General features: G+C 34.9%; 1 pseudogene; it reads left to right on the top strand.

Annotated features, from left to right (window-relative positions):
* The first annotated feature begins 3,910 nt into the window (after window positions 1-3,910).
* Window positions 3,911-12,732, top strand: LOC145721026 (cleavage and polyadenylation specificity factor subunit 5 pseudogene; annotated as a pseudogene).
* Window positions 12,733-18,565: the final 5,833 nt, after the last annotated feature.

The following is an 18,565-nucleotide window of genomic DNA, read 5'->3' as shown; positions in this document are numbered from 1 at the left end:
ATGTCCACAATAGCCAAACTATGGAAAGAGCCCAGATGTCCATCGACAGATGAATAGATAATGAAGACATGGTGTATATATACAGTGGAATATCACACAGCCATCAAAAAGATGAAATCTTGCCGTTCGCAATGACGTGGATGGAACTAGAGGGTATTATACTAAGCAAAATAAGTCAATCAGAGAAAGACAATTATCATATGATTTCACTGATATGTGGAATTTAAGAAACAAAGCAGAGGATCACAGGGGATCCTTACCAAAGTTCGGCAGCCTCCCTCTTCACTGGGCTGTTTCTTGGTTGCTGTCAGTATGTGATCAGGTCCTAGATTCCCAAAACAGTCGATTCTCACAGTTCTTTTTCTGGCTTAATGGTTGTTACAGTGGAAAAAATAACACTAGGAAATTCCCACTCTGCCATTTTCCATGATGTTACTCCTAGGTTATCTTTTACTATTTAAATATCAACCATCACTTGTAGCATCTTGTTCTAAGAGTTCTTTTGATTTTAAAATATTATCAACAAATGCAGTATGGATTTTATGAAACATGTCTAGAGCAGGATAAATGACTTAGTCCACTTTAGTCCATGCCCATTTTTTCACTAACAATATCTCATTTTATTTTCACAACACTTTGCATAGGTATTATTATCCACATTTCTGAAGCGACAAGACAAAATAAAGATTATAAAAGTTTAATGATAAAATCATAACTATTGAATGGGAGAACCAGAATGCGAAGCCAGGCCTCCTGAGTCTGTATGCCACACTCTTTCAATAATACAATACTGATAGACTGTTACCCTCTGGAGATTTGAGTAAACTATGAATATAAAATATGTACACTGAAGAATTTGTAGAATTTTCAAAACTATTTTATCCTGTTACCAAAGTTGTCATTGTTGCTTGTAAATAAGAGAATGAACACTTTTACACTATTTTACCTAATAAAAGCAAAAACCCCTGGGGATGCACTTCCACCTCTTTTGCTAGATGGTATCATTTTAAAGTTTGAGAACTATGTCAAAACACTCATATCTAAAAATAAGAACAGAATGACAGACAAAACAACTTTCCAGGTTTTCACTTGATTTGTGGAACTTTTCAGTAGTTTAGAACAAAGTTATTTATTTAAAAAGATTATGTGTGGGGCGCCTGGGTGGCTTAGTTGGTTAAGCGGCTGCCTTCAGCTCAGGTCATGATCCCAGAGTCCTGGGATCAAACCCTGTGTCAGGATCCCTGCTCGGTGGGGAGCCTGCTTCTCCCTCTCCCTCTGCCTGCTGCTTCCCCTGCTTGTGCTCTCTCTCTCTCTCTCTCTGTGTCAAATAAATAAATAAAATCTTTAAAAAAAAGATTATGTGTTTTGTTTTTATTTACTAAACCAGCATTATATTACTGCTAATCCCCTCTATGTAAATAATAGCAACCTGCATGCTCCCTATGGTGATCAGTCCTCTAAACCCCAGGGGAAAAAAAGTGTCTTTATATTTTGGGATTAAAGTGCTTCTTTGCAAATCAGAAGGCCATATACTTTGTATAATATAAAATTTTTTGTAAGGCTTTCTGGAAAATTTAAAGTAGGAAATTTGAAGGGAGTATGCAGAGAAGATAGTCTCCTAGAGGTAGACCCAGTGATAATAAGAAACGTGACAATTTATACTGATCAAAAGAATAGAGACTCCCGAGTTGTTGCAAAAAATGAAGGCTACCAAAGTGATCAGCCAGATCAATTTATTATAACAGGATGTTAAATTACTCCAATATCACATAATAAAGGAATATGCACTCTTTTTAATATTTCTATACATATTATTAAAATTTTAAAGTGTTTCCTTTGGAAAAAATACAACTTCACATCAAATAAATATGGCATTCTAGTGCATAGTTTTAATATGTGCTAATTTATTTCAGTCTACAGAAGGTGATTCAGAAATTAGTAACTAATTATACTCTACAGTAAGGTTTACTTAATAACATCCCTATTTTAAATCTCTGTGTTGTGTGAAATACATATTGGAGCAGAAAAGTAAAATCATTTGACCCAATTAAATTAATGGTATGTAAATTAATGCTTATTTTAATTACACTGTTAAAAAAACAAAATGGGTAATCTGAATGTCCATCAGGACAGGAATGAGTGGATAAATTATGCTACTATTACATGGAGCATATTGCACTGTTTACTCTCTAGTAATACTCATCTTTATCTCTAACCTTGTCAACTTTTAATTATATCTCCAGGAATGGATTGTATTTCCCATACAGCTTTATGAACAGGGTTCTCATTTAGATTCCACAATGAAAAGCCCTTGTGTAGTATTTAAAGAAAAAGAGAAAGGGAAGTCATTAATTCACTGTTGGAGGAGATAAAGAGCTGAACAGATGTGAAGCATGAAGCAAGTTCCATGTGAGCTTTTGTTAATAATCTGCAATTGAGATAATTCACAGGTACTTCCTGGGATTTGGGGATTTACTAATTTCTTGGAAGCTATAAAGGGTGATCATTCTTCTTTGTCCCCTCTCCTACTGCCAACTTTTTAAAAATACTTACTTTCTTTTAGCACATGCTCCTGCTGAAATGTATAATTTCAGCCCTTGAGGCGAAAATACAATTATACATCTTTTAAAATTAATGACTTATCAGTGAGGTCATATGATAGGAATTCTTAATCTCAGGAAACAAACTGAGGGTTGCTGGAGTGGTGGGGGGTGGGAGGGATGGGGTGGCTGGGTGATGGACATTGGGGAGGGTATGTGCTATGGTGAGCGCTGTGAATTGTGCAAGACTGTTGAATCACAGATCTGTACCTCTGAAACAAATAATACATTATATGTTAAAAAAAAAAAAGGAGACAGCAGGAAGGGAAAAATGAAGGGGGGGAATTGGATGGGGAGACGAACCATGAGAGACGATGGACTCTGAAAAACAAACTGAGGTTCTAAAGGGAAGGGAGTGAGGGGATGGGTTAGCCTGGTGATGGGTATTAAAGAGGGCACGTTCTGCCTGGAGCACTGGGTGTTATACGCAAACAATGAATCATGGAACACTACATCAAAAACTAATGATGTAATGTGTGGTGATTAACATAACATAATAATAAAAAAATAATAAAATAAAAATAAAATTAATGACTTAAATCTCTATGCATTGACATGGAGAAAGGTTCACAAAATATCATTTCATGAAAACAAAAGAAAACTACAGAATGATAAATGTTTATTTTGTGAAATTATGAAACTGTTTTAATAAACTGTTCTCACAAAATCTGTTAATATCATGAAACATATGTTTACACGAGCATAGATATGGGAGTAAGATGATTAAGATGCAAAACAATAACCTCTCTGAACCTCAAAATTATTTAACTTGATAAAACATACATTTTATTTTTAACAAATAATAACTGTGGTGAAAATACTAGCAAAACTAAATTTTTTAAAGATTAGTCTACATTTTATGAAAATTCTATTATAAGGGATTAAATTGCTTTAATTGTGTCGGGGTACAGTTTTTCTAGTTCATGAACATGTTCGCTCTTTCTGTTCTCCACATCCATTTACCCTTCTTTTCTGTTGTTTTACCCTGATTGTCAAACTGTATTTACCACTCTTACACAGCTCAGATACCTTAGAAAAGTAGACATCAGTACCAACTTCAGGATTAGTCCCTAGTTGGCTTAGTTTAGGGTGATTGACATAAGAAGCTTAATTCAAGCAAATGAACGAAATACATAAAATGTATTTTGGCGTACTGAAACATAATTTCCCACTCTTCAAATGTTTCTGGGAGATACTTTCTCTTTCTGTGTGATGAAAAGCTGAAAGCCTGTAGATCCTGAAAATTTCTGGAAGTCATTTTATGAGTTTGAGAAAAATCAATAACAAGAAAAATTAAACTCCATTAAGACAGACAAATAAGTCTCCTCTTGCGCTCTCATGTTAATGGCAGGTGGCATACACTAAGGGGGACGCAGATAACCATTGCTGGCACAGGGAGAGTCTCCCTGCCTGCCCCATTTCCTCTCGCCCCTAGTACTGGAGCTGGCCAGCATGGCCAGCATGGCCGTGGCACCACCCAATCGCTCACAACCCAGCTGGCCCCAGGGGGTCAACCAGTTTGGCAACAAGTACATCCAGCAGACCAACCCCCTCACCCTGGAGCAAACCATCAACCTGTATGCTCTTACCAATTATACTTTTGGTACAAAGAGTCCTTCTATGAGAAGGACAGCTCTGTTGCAGCCAGATTTCAGTGCATGAGGGAGGAATTTGATAAAATTGGAATGAGAAGAACTACAGAAGGGGTTCTGATTGTACATGAGCACTGGCTGCCCCATGTGTTATGGCTAAAGTTAGGAACAACTTTCTTTGAATTACCTGGTAGTGAACTTAAGCCAGGAGGAGATGAAGTTGAAGGACTAAAGCACTTAATGACAAAGCGGTCAAGATGGAGCCCTGTAGGACTGGATCATTGATAACTGCTTTGGTAACTGGTAGAGACCAAAATTTGAATCTCTTCATTATCCATATATTCCTGCACATATTACAAAACCCAAGGAACATTAAGAAGTTGTTTTTGGTTCAACTTCAAGAGAAAGCCTTGTTCGCAGCCCTAAAAATTACAAGCTGGTAGCTGCACCATTGTTAAAATTGTATGAAAATGCACCAGGATTTGGGCCCATCCATTTCTAGTCTTCCTCAGCTTCTGAGCAGGTTCAATTTTATGACTGAATTGCTGCGCAGTGGAGAAGTAAAAGAAGTCATCTCTGTGAGCACAGCTATAGGGTGTAGAATAAACATGGTAGGAAAGATTTGTTTTTTGTTTGTTTGTTTGTTTGTTTGTTTTATCTCTTTCTCAATCCCTAAATTGCAACCTATTTTCCTCTGTTATTTGAATAATGAGGTGAATATGAAGAACTAGATAGTGGTGTAAACAAATGTGATAATAATGTTTAATTTACTTTTGGTTCTACTCATACTTTTTTGTACAACATTAAAGAACATGGACTTCTATTTGTATTTTTTTAAATTTCACATTAAACTTGTAAAATTCTTTAAAAAAAGAAAAAAAGACAAATAAGACACAAAGAAAATAGGTCTTTGACAAGTAGGAATGAATCATCAGATCAAACTTTTTGTACCTCATCCTAACTCTGGAATAATTTTTGCATATTCTTAAAGCCAGTGTGAGTCCTATATTCTTATACTTGCAAATGAAAGACTCCTAACAAATACAAAATAAGTGATTAATCTTAATGTGTGGACTTGGGTAATCTAATGATGTATTCTTTCAGGTTGAGAGGTTAGAAATATGTCTAAACTATGTTAAATTTTTTTCCTGTGGTAATGATTAACCCATAGTAGTTGCCTTTTAAGGATATAGTTTAGGAGATTAGAAGTAAAAATGCAGCTTTTGGATTATATCTTATCTTTCAGTACTGTAATGGCAAATACTGGTGGAAATGTGAGAAATAGGATTCCTCAATTACCATAGTGGGAAAGTTACTTTAAAAATCCATTCTTGAGGCCAGTCTGACAGTATTTCATGAATTTGCATACATTAGGTGATCCAATAATAACTCCTGAGTTTGTATTTCAGAGAAATCCTCATATGGGAATTCTCATTAAGGACCATGTAACATATGTGAAGATGTTCATTATATCAATAACTGAATTATATTGTATCAGATTATTGGAGACAATCTAGATTTTGAATGGAAAAAATATGTGGTAGAGGTATACCATGGAAAAGAGTTAAAAACAATAAACTAGGCTATACAGGACCTAAAAATAGTGGTTAGTGGAAACATTTAGAAACAAAATCTACAGGTGAGTACTATCTGTGTAAATCTGTAAAAATTTGTATAAATTAACAATAAATATATTTTCAAAAATATATGTTTTTAAAAGCTACATACAAACGCAAAAGTCCATATCCAGCAGCCTAGAACTATTTCTTATAGGCAGTGTGGTAGGGTGAGAGTGGAGAATGGGGACAAAAGAAAACAAAATGTATCAGTAAAGGTAATAAAATGAGATTTTGCATAGACTGATAATATTTCACCATGAAATAAGAAAAACAATTAACTCAAACTTTGTCCTGGCTCCAAGTATAATAATAGTATTAAAGTAACATATCTTGAAAATTAGGTGTTTTTTTTTTTTTAAGATTTTATTTATTTGAGGGGAGCATGAGCAGGAGGAGAGGCAGAGGGAGAGGGAGAAGCAGGCTCTCCTGCTGAGCAGGCAGCCTGACCCAGGGCTCGATCCCAGGACCTTGGGATCATGACCTGAGCCAAAGGAGATGCCCAACCTACTGAGCCACCCAGGTGCCCTAAAAATCAGGGATTTAAATTTAGGCTTATTTGACATCAAAATTGCTTATTTCGCTGCCCCATATTGTCCCTCATATAAATCTCATTTAATTCATCAAACATAATTCAAAAACAATATCATGATAACTGTATTGAGAGAGAAAGGGTCTTTTCAAAATTATTGAAGAGTAATTCAATATCCCCTAAAGGCTAGGATTCAAAGCTGGCAATCATAGGAGCGATCTATCACAGTCAGAATGTTGGGAATTATTGGGTTGTAGGGTTAGCAATGAAAACATACTTCGCAGAGATTTATTACGGGATTTCAATTTGATTTCCCCCAGGCTATCAGTGATAACAAAGCTGTTTCCACATATCTAGGGGCTTTCTGGTCAGCAATATATCATTATTTCTCCTACTTTTATTTTATATTCTTCAATTTATCTAGACCTCAGTAGGGTCACAAATGTGTCTGTGAATGTCTGTGTCTTCTGTGGCTTATATGCTAAATAAATAGATAAGCACACTTACTATAATGTGGTAAATACAAAGAAAAAAAACTGTTAGAAGTAATCTAAAACTGCCTGATTACAATTTGAGTATTTTACAGATAGAATTTGTGTTGAAGTCAATTACTATTATCTCAAACAAAGTTTAAATAGGCAATATTAGAATGTCTCCAATATTTATGAATTTTAATCTCTGTTATATCAGTTATTCCCTGTTTCATAAAAAGCTATACAAAAATTAATAGATTAAAACAATATTATGCTTTTGCCCCAATACCTTAAATTTTATCAGGGCTCAGTAGTGTTTCTTTTGTCAGTGCATACCAAGCTGGGGAAGTTCCTAATATGAGGAACGGAAGGATCCACTTTCAAAGTGCTTCACTATACCTAGCAACTTGGTGTTGGTACTCAGCTGCAAACAGGTGGAGCCAGAGTTTAGAAGACCCACTTCCTCTTCACATAGTCTTCTCCATGAGTAAGCATACAAAAAAACAAGGAAAAAATGCAATGGCTTTTTTTCAACATTGTGTTGGGATTCCTAAAATAGCACTTTCACCATATTCTATTGGTTATGGTTACTGCAAAATCCTATCAGTTCAAAGGAGAGGAGAACATACATCACACAATGATGGGTGAGTTTTAAGGTTTTGCAAGACTGTGTAAAATGGGAGATTTTGCTTCAAAATACATTTCAAATGTTTCAAAAAATTAATTCTGCCCTTTTGTATTATAATGACTAAGATCTATGAATTAGAAATGTTAAAGGTAGGCACGTTTTCCTTGCTATCTGTTTCAAAAGAAAAGTTTGTAATATTTTCCTTTAAATATGATATTTTGCTGTAGGAATATTTGTTGTTATTCAGCAGATTGAGAAATTTTCTTGTAAGTTTTCTGTTTTAAAATTTTTATCCCTGAAATGGGGAGGTTTTGTCCCTTTAAGATGCTGTATTCATTTTATTTTTATTTATAATCTTTGATTATCTGTGACTGAGACCATAATTTCCCTTTTTATAATGTTCTTTTCATACTTTGGAATCAAGTTTATGATGGGTGTTGATTGCAGATAGTTAATAATTGTAGATAGATATTATTATGTATTTGAAATCATTTAATAACAATAAGACTCTTCAATTTTTCTCTTTTACTTTGTGTCAGTTCTTGGTAAGTTATTTTTATCTTTAGGGATTTTTCCATTTTCTCTACATTTTCATGTATATTACTATGGAGATGTTAATAATATCCCCTATTTTTTCAATATCTCTAGATTCTGTATTGATATCCACTTTTTAATTTTTGGCACTGGTTATTTGTGCTTACTATTTTATTTTATTGCCATATCTGCTTGAATTTTTATAAGTTGCATGATACTTTTCACAGAAACAACTTGTTTGCTGATTCTGTTTTACATTTTCATTTTATTACCCCATATTTTTCTTGTAATTATGCCTTTCTTTCTACATTTAGTAGATATAATTTGTTGTTCTAGTTTACCTTGCACATTTCTCAATTTTTTCCTTTGTAATATATCATCAGACGACATTAGTATGTGCATTCAAACTGAGAAATGTTATATTTTTCCAGAGAATGGAATCATTTATTATTATGAAATATTCCTCTTTGTAGTATTTCTTTTTTGCTGTAGATTTACGGTGCTTAATATTAACATAGTTACACAAACTATATTTGGTTTAGTGATTGTGATGTTAGTACAGAGAATTCCATATGACCAATACAATTTTAAAATTAAGAATTTAACATTGGCATAATACTGTTAACTAAGTCACAGATTTTTTTTCAACTTCTCCAGCTTTTCCACTAATGCCTTTTCAGTTTCAGGACCTAATCCATGACACTACAGTGCAATTATTTGTTATAACTCTTTATTTTCCTTCTAAGTAGACAAACAACAGTCTACTTTTGGTTCATTTTTATTTCTAGTTGCAATATTTCATGGTCCCAAACTAAAATCCATCTCCTTTCCCACCCCCTCAAGCCCTACACTCTGACTTTTATACTCCAATGCCTGCAAAGGTGTCAAAAGTATTCATCCTCTTGTCTGTTAAGCTTTCTTTCTTAGCTCACCTTTTATGTCCATCTTTTGGACCTTGGCTGGGTGATATTTTACAACACTGATACTTCTTTCATGTGTTCTAGGTGTTCTGAATGGGAGAGTTTCTGCAAAGCATCGTGCCTGCCATTAATCAAAGTTGAAGTCTCTAACCGTTTTATAAGTAATCAAAACTGAGTTGTTGGAGATACTCTACAGTCAGCATCCCTTTCATCTTTCAAGCAGTTAGGACTATTAAACAACATATGTGCACTCTCTCATTCTCTATCTATTGAGATTCTATCTACACTGTATGATTAATTCATAGCATGCTAAAAGCAAAAGACTAAGTTTGAGTTTATTTTCCCTCTATGTACATCCCATATACAGATAGTGTAGGTAGTGTATATATTTTCTGTGCTAAAATAAAAGTATCCTCTTCTGATACACTGAAAGTATAAACAAGTATTCATCATTCAGCAGATACATTTTAGTACCTACTGTTCTACCACGCACTGGATATAACTCAATTGTGGGATTGGGAATTTCAGAAAAAATAATATAAATAATTAGTAATAATAATACAGTTATGGGCAAAAGTAGAATTATACAATACATTCAAAATATGGGGCTATAAAAAGAATAGAGGCTTGGCAATTTTCCTAGTTTCTATCCAGGAGCCAAGTATACCACTGTCCCATCTGGAGTATTTAGCAAAATGTGTTTTAGTAGTTTGATAAAGATGGCATGGGAGGAAGAGAAAATAGAACAAAATCATAAGCAAAAGTAGCAAATGTCAAACTGACAAGGCTTTTATGTAGCAAAAAGTCCAGAGAGGAAAAATGTCTTGTCTTACTAAATCGTCTTCTTTCACTACACCATATATCTTTCCGGAACATGCACTGCTAAGTTAGACTAGCAAAAGAATTCAACTCTAACTGTGTCATGTAACTGAAATCACTCAGTGCAAATAAATATTACTTGGATCAGAAAAAGTGATAGGTGTGATATTAAATGATGTACTATAATTGGCGATTCTCTCTCATTACTATGGGCGTCCTTTGAAGTAGCTTAATAAAGATGGGCTTAGTTAGACCTGACTCATTTTCAACTCAGAAATCAATTACTTCTACTTATTAGGTTCTAAACATTGTATTTTAAGGTGCCCTGTCGGATTAGACACACATGTTTGATTTCTAAAAATGAGATGCTATAAAATATAATAACAGAGCACTTGAGGCAAAGCCTAATAAGTAAACAATATTAAAGATTAAAAAATAGATATTATTGGAAAATGTAGGGCATTCAACATAGCTCATCACTTGTGATCTATAAAGTCAAATTAAACAATAAGCATATAGGTTAAATTCAATGACATCAAAATTTGTCATGTCTCTTGAGGACTCACAATCTTTAAAAACTAGTCTTGCAATGAAGTATTATCCACATTTATGAAAGAGGGTGCCTATACTCTTAGTGAGATATTTTGTTACATTGTTTCATCACTAATGTTTTCAGGGATATTAACTCCAAAATATCAGTATAAGATATAACATGGAAATGAGCCATTATCACAGTAAACAAAATAATTAGAAAAGATATGGCACATTTATTTGTGCTACAACAAGTGTCCAGAGTATTTTAATATGATTTCTTTTATCAAACCAGCACAGATCAGTGAATGAAATCCTAGAAATGCCTTTGGTTTTAGAAAGAATAATAATAGGGGCGCCTGGGTGGCTCAGTTGGTTAAGCGACTGCCTTCGGCTCAGGTCATGATCCTGGAGTCCCGGGATCGAGTCCCGCATCGAGCTCCCTGCTTGGCGGGGAGCCTGCTTCTGCCTCTGACCCTCCCCCCTCTCATGTGCTCTCTCTCTCTCTCGTTCTCTCTGTCTCAAATAAAAAAAAAAAAAAGAAATAATAATAATAAAAAAACCCATAATCATTCTTTTACCTAAGAAATCAATGCTAAGTGCTGTAAAATAGACAACACAGTTTTGTAGGAGCTCAAAGTGTTTTTGTTTTTAAGAAACAGATTTTACTAATCTTTTCTAAGTAAAAACAAACAAACAAGAAGCTTACTGAGAGAAAAATAATTTGCATGTGTGCCAGCGCCATCCACGAAATGCCTCAGTAGCACCCATCATGGGCCAAACAAGATGCCTCACTCTCAAACACTTCTGACACTGTAATGATTTCTGAAAACAAACAAAAAAGAAAGTGGTATGCTTGAGAACACCAAGCCTATTCAAATCACAGTCCCAAGTCACCAAATAAATGTTTCCCTGCACCCTCAACCCTTATGAGGTATTTTTGCTGCCATCCTCTTACTCCTCAGAAGAATGGCAAGCTGTCTTTCCAAACATATTCTTTATTCCCATCTCAATCCATCTCACTGAGCCCTGCATATATATCCCCCCATGAACTCCATCTCCTGGGTACACACACACACACGCACACGCGCACACACACACACAGAGAACACCCAATTCTTCTCAAGACTGCTTCCCCTATAGTTCCTTAGATACTGAGCAGGTGATATTAACTTCTACTGCACAGAAAAAAAAATAAAATAGAAGCTATGAGACTGGCAATGATACTTCCTGTCACCTAATTGAAAGCAATAATAGTATGTTTGTGTGTGGTAAACAGGAAAAAGACATCTAAGAGATACCCACCACCTAACCATCACAAGCTGTGAGTATTTGGCAAAATAGACATTGTAGATGAAATTAAGTTATGGAATTTGAGAAGGAGTGATTATCCAGGTGGACTCAATCCAATCAGAATCTTTTCATTCTGAGGTTAGAGACAGATGTTACTGTGAAATGGTTAGATAGAAGTAATGTTGCTGGTTTTGAAGGAGAAAGAGAATCATGAGCCAAGGACTGTGGGCAGTCTATAGAAACTGGAGAAGGCAAGAAAATGGATTCTCCCCTACAGCCTCTATGAGGAATGTAGTTCTGCAGACACACTGATTTTAGCCCATTGAGACTGTGCCAGATTTCTAAGCTAAAAGGCCATAAAATAATAAATTTGTGCTGTTTTAATCCATTAAATTTGTGATAATTTGTTATAGCAGTGTTATAAAACTAATACAGTGGATATACACATATGTATACTTGTACCTATACCTAAACCTATATATACATGTATATATATGTATGTATGTATATATAAGAAGTATAGTAAGACATTTGAAATGATACACACTCACTTCTTATTAGTGGCTATTTGTGATAGGCAAGGTCACTGAGGTTGCTAATAAGGATAAAGGGAAATTTAACTTTGTCAGTAATGTTCCAAGTTAAAATTCTTCTAAATTCTAATGTGCCCTTTTTAAAGAATAATGTTTCTTGGGGACATCTGGGTGGCTCACTCGGTTAAGCATCTGCCTTCGGCGCAGGTCATGATCCCAGGGTCCTGGGATGGAGTCCCGCATCGGGCCCCTTGCTCAGCAGGGAGTCTGCTTCTCCCTCTGCCTGCAGCTCCCCCTGCTTGTGCTCTTGCTCTCTCTCTCTGATAGATAGATAAATAAATAAATAAATAAATAAATAAATAAATAAATAAATAAATCTTTAAAAATTTTTTAAAAATAATAATATTTCTTGGATAATGAATGTAACAAATTGAAGTTTTCACAAGAACCAGAAAGTTGTAGGGGGCAGAAAGAAATCAATGTAATTGAGAAAATTTATTTGCAAAACTGTTACATGCATCAGCCTTTTTACCTATTTCCACTCTTCCAGGCGTTCAGCAGTGATTTGGGCCCACAAGGTGAACATGGATCCAAACTTACTAAATTAGCTATTTGTGTGGATGATACCAGCACTCACATCACAGTAGTACCTAAATTATAGATTATTGTTGTTAGAGTAGGAAGTTAGTTAGGTTCTGACAGGATGCCTGCCTAATGGCCAGCAGAGAGGAAGTCATGGCCAACTAGGAGGAAGTTAGAGGTCTGTCCTGGAAGCACTCCAAAACAAAGCTGCAAGAAACCTAATCAAACCAGACGGACCCAAGATGGCCAACAAAGTAGGCCAAAGTTTACATTATTCCATCATTATACCACACAAACATGCTAAAATCTCTTCCCTCAGGGTGCCATGACAGGAAACCCCTGACCAAATAAGGAAGAAAAAGCAAGTAACCCTGCTTCCAAGAAATCCATGCCTCAAGTAATGAATATTCCACCCCTTTGTTTCCAGCTGTCAATAAAAGATAGGAACCTAAACCCCAGTGGGCACAGCTCTCCCTGGAGCTCACTAGCTCTCACATCTCAAGAGTCTACTTTCTCTTTGTAATGAAACTTCTGCTGTGCTTTTATTCTGACTTGTCCTTCAGCTCTTTTCTTGCAGCAAACTCAAGAATCTGGTACTGGTTGGTGGTTGAGGTGTCAAGGCCTGAGAACTCTACCAGTTTCTCGTAACATTATGACAGTTAAATCAGTTAATAGGATCTATTGCTGAAGTGTTAATTATTATTATTATGTACTACATACAATCTTGCATGGGAGATCCTCATTTCTATGCATTCTGATATCTCATTTAAATTAAAATCCAAACTCTTTTGTGTCTTTGATTATATGAAACTTTTCTTAGTTTTAACAAATCTGTCTCACCCACTGCTTTTACCACTAATGCTAAATTGAGTATTCTCCATTAATTATAGTACCTATCCGTAATTATGTAAAGCTGAATTCTATTTTTTTTTTTCATTTTGCTGCCATTTTTGTCTTTCTTTCTGAAAGACATTAAGATCCACCAGGAATTGAACCCACTTCTGGAATTTAACTGTCATCCTTTTAGAAAGCAGTAGGAGGCTCTCTGGAGTCTTGCCTCTTAGTCCTTGAATAATTGGCATCTGTCCATATTCTGACTAAGCAGGTCTTACTCATTCAGTCCTGAGCAGAGGATAATTTGCTTCCCTTCTTCTCCCTGTTCTAACTCTAAAAGTACAATAAGCCCACATGTTAAGTATTATTTTCCACCCTCTGTTTAACTTGAAATCCCAAACACAGGAGTCTTTGTACCTGTGTTTTATTTGAATATTAGAAGACCTTTCTTGCAAGTTAGGTCAAGGAAAAGATTTTCATAAAATGGGTGTGCTTAAAGCACTCTGGTCTAAAGGAGTTCTCTGCTTGTGAGACTGGAAAATTAATTACTTTATTAAACATACAAACTCAAATGACTACAAGAACACCTATCTTTGTTTCAAAATTTATATTGTTATTTAAAATTACTCAATATCTTCAGCAAATCTAAGAAGCAAGAGTTTTCTATCCAACTCAATTCTTCCTTTATAAACATGTTACAAAAATACCAGGCTTCATTCAAGAAATCATTTAAAAATAAGATGTGGGGCACCTGGGTGGCTCAGTTGATTAAGCAGCTGCCTTTGGCTCAGGTCGTGATCCCAGGGTCCTGGGATCGAGTCCCACATCGGGCTCCTTGCTCAGCAGGGAGCCTGCTTCTCCCTGGCCTGCAGTTCCCCCTGCTTGTGCTTGCTCTCTGTCTCTCTCTCTCTTGCTCTCTCTGTGTCAAATAAATAAAATCTTTAAAAAAATTTTTTTAAATAAAAATAAGATATATACATATATGCATATATCTGTGTGTGTATATATATCTAAGATATAAAGATATAAGATATATAAGATATATATATCTGTCTATATCAAATATATATCTTATTCTTAAAGTATCTATTCTTGAATACTTGGATATTCTTTTTTTTTTTAAGATTTTATTTATTCATTTAAGACAAAGAGAGAGCACAAGCTGGGGGAGAAGCAGAGGGAGAGGGAGAAGCAGACTCCCTGCTGAGCTGGGAGCCTGATGTGGGGTTCAATCCCAGGACCCTAAAATCATGACCTGAGCCGAAAGCAGACACTTAACCATCTGAGCCCCCCAGGTGCCCCTAGACATTGGGATATTCTTATATCTTAAAGTATCTATTCTTGGATTTTACATATATATATATATACACACACACATACATATATATATCTTATTCTTACATATATATGCACATATATAATTCTTAAAGTATTTCTTAGATATATATGAAGTTTATAAATGGTATAGTAATATATTAATATAGTCAAATCATGATGGAAGTAATAATGAGGCAACTTTGTGTAACTAGAGAAAAGAAGGAAAAAACAAATAATTCTCATTAGAAGGAAGAAAAAAGGGGATGAAAGGTGGTAGGTAAGCTTTGATAAAAGTGATTACTATAAAATGGACATTGAACTATTATTACCATTATGACCATGGCTACAATTATGAGTAACAACAATAATAATTGCTGGTATTTAATGAGCGTGCATTATGTACCAGGAACTTTTCTAAACATATAGCATTTATTACTCAATATTCCAATTTTCCAAGGGAAGAGAGTTATAAATACATTCCAGAAAAATAAACATCATGAATAAAGGACTAAAAGTTCAGGGTACACAAAGGGCAAGTCAGAAATATGGAGTATGTCTAGAAAATGGTGAGAAAGAAAGTTAGATTGGAATAAAGTTGCACACAACCTGAATGCCACAGTAAGTCATTTGAATAGGATGATTTTATAGTAAAGAGTCATCAAAATAATGTAAGTAAACAGAGTTTGCAAAGCTGATCTATCTTTTAGAAGCATAACATTTTCAGCAAGGTGGAAGTTAAATTTAGTAGTATGGACAAGATACTGGAGAAATAATAATAAAATAAGAATGAAGAGTTAGGTAGAATTAGAGAGTTATTCAATGGCACAGATTTTGATTTTGAAAAATATTAAGATTGAAATGCCAATGGTACACCTTGGAGAGAAGGCTAGAAGTAGAGATTTATAATCATAAATCTGGCCTGAAGCCAGTAAGCATATAAAGTAAAAAAGACATTGGGCGCCTGGGTGGCTCAGTTGGTTAAGCAACTGCCTTCGGCTCAGGTCATGATCCTGGAGTCCTGGGATCGAGTCCCGCATCGGGCTCCCTGCTCAGCGGGGAGTCTGCTTCTCCCTCTGACCCTCCCCCCTCTCATGCTCTCTCTATCTCATTCTCTCTCTCAAATAAATAAATAAAATCTTAAAAAAAATAAATAAATAAAGTAAAAAAGACATAAATAAGTAGGTAGAAGACAAATGCCAGAAATAGAGTCATTCTAGCAAAAGAGACTGGAACAAGTAATAAGTAGATGGGAAGAATATTATCACAGAAAACAAAACAGAAGAGATTTTCCAATAAAAGAATCCACAGTCTCAAAGGGGCAGATGTTAGCTGGTTTAATTACTGTTGGATTTTGAAAATATCAAGACACTGATGAGCCTAGAAAGAGCAAATTAAATGGAGCACTGGGAATGAAAATTAGACCATAAAGAATTAAGGAACTGAATGATTAATTTTTAAAAATTCCTTTAATACATTTAAAAAGAAAATGTCCAAATAAAGAGAGGGAAACAGATGGAGGCAATTGTTTGTATGAGGGAGGGGAGGTTAAATTGGACAAATTTTAATGAAGGCAGTTGAAGTACTTTCTAATAGGTTACAAATTACTTAGGATCCGAAAATACTTGATGCTCAATAAACACTCCTCTGAATTACATTAAATTTCAATAAACTGTTAGGAGATAACATATTTTTAATTTTTGGACTGCCTGTATAGAACTTTTCATATTTTATATTCTTCTCAGGGGAACTTGTAATATCCTCAAAGATAAGAAGATATGGAGACAAAAAATATGACTAAATAAGATTTTTAAATGTTCTTAAATAAAGAAAAATAATTATTTAGCATGTAAATTTTGTTGTCTCCAAACAGCAAATGCCCATCAAATGTGCTCATTGTGTTTAGACATTTAATGAAACTGATAATAAATGTAAAAAAAATCACTGGATTATTTGCCGTTCTTGGCAATATAGATAAAAGTATACCCTAATGAGTAAAATTAAAGAATATAGCATTTAAAATACATACGCAACCTAGATTCTTATGAACATTTCAGAAAAAAAATAGGTCAGTACACATCTGAATATTAAAATACTTTCCTATAATGACTAAGACTTGTGTTCTGATTTTTTTCCTATTCTATTTTCTTAAAAAGGTACTTTCTGGGTAGCTTTAAGAGAGAAAATAGCATTTAAAAGGGAAGTGATTTAAACTCATCAAACAAAATATCACATTTCCCAACTATGCATATTATATTTAAAATTCACAAATGAAGATATTGAGGCTTAGCAAGGATAAGAACTGTGTTAATTTATAGATGGTTCTTTTTGTAGAAATAGCTTTTAATTTAATCACCCAGTAGCCAATGTACTCCAAAAATTTGTAGAACATTAAAAAATATATTTTTCATTAATGACATTTCAGTTAAGGTAGAAATCTTTTAAAAGTACCAATTGAGGGGTGCCTGAGTGGCTCAGGTGGTTGAGCGACTGGCTCTTGATTTCAGCTCAGGACATGATCTCAGAGTAGTGAGATCGAGGTCCCTGTGGGGCTGAGCATGGAGTCTGCTTGAGATTCTCTCTCTCCTTGTCCCTCCGCCCTTCCCCCCACTCATGCACGTGCACTTGCATGCTCTCTCTCTCTCAAATAAATAGATAAAATCATTAAAAGTAAATACATAAAGTACCAATTGAAAGGGTCACTTTTTTCTTCTAGTCAAGACTTTCTCCATTCACATAGCATCCGACAGAGCCCAAGACCCAAAAAGAATGCATGAATTCCTTATTCTCAAGGGAGAGAGCTGAGCTTAATTTAGACATTGCCACATTAGCCGGCATGATTACAGTTTTCTTTTGAGTTTTATTGATGCAGCTTGTCTTTTCTATATCAAATTAATTTAGCAGTTGCAATGTATATTTAATATACTATGGATAAAATAAAGACTGCAAAAGCCTACATAAGAAAATTAAAAGTGAACAAGCAATTAAAGGGTTCCCTACTGTATTTTTCTATCTGCATCACACTCCCTAGAGGTGGGAATAAATCTGTGGCAAAATTACCAGGAAAGAGGACACTGACAATCAAATAAAAATTTGTTAACACATCAATTCTTCTCCTCATCATTTGTAGGTGTAGCTTTTTCTGATCCCTGCAAAACCTATATAAAATTAGGAGTCTTATATGGAAAAGAGATGTGGGGATACAATAGAGGGGGCACATCAGACAAAATGACAACCTATGATTTCTAATTTCATCCCATTTAAAATGAATCTACATAATGTTTCCTGAAAACTGTATTCTTTCATGTTTCCTCCACTTATTCAGGCTCATTGCCTTAGCAATAGTCTTGTGACTTACATGGTGACAGGACAGCAAAAGAGAAACAAGTTTTCTGGGGAAATGTGCACGTACTCTAGAGATTTCCAGAGAGCTATATCCAAGGTACCTACAGTCTCCAGTTCATAGGCCCCCAGTAATTCTCTGCAGGCAAGATAGGTATTGTAGGCTCTAAGTTTTGGAGGAAGTGATGAGGCTATGCTTTAGCAAATATTCTTTCAAAAGTTCCATCATACAGGCTGAGGCATACACACACACACACACACACACACACACTGCATACACATATATGAATACACAAACTCACACATACACACTCGCATACACACAACTCCAGAGACTCTGAGCTCTCTCAGAGTAAAAACTGAACTTTTCACAATGGTCTGTAAGTTTCTAGGCAATCTGCCCCTCCTTCACTTCTAACTTT

Source organism: Leptonychotes weddellii, chromosome 4 (assembly GCF_054177405.1).
Source record: "Leptonychotes weddellii isolate Sample4059 chromosome 4, ASM5417740v2, whole genome shotgun sequence".
Lineage (NCBI taxonomy): Eukaryota > Metazoa > Chordata > Mammalia > Carnivora > Phocidae > Leptonychotes > Leptonychotes weddellii.
The sequence above is the reverse complement of the archived record's forward strand: the minus strand, read 5'-3'. Positions and strand labels throughout refer to the sequence as shown.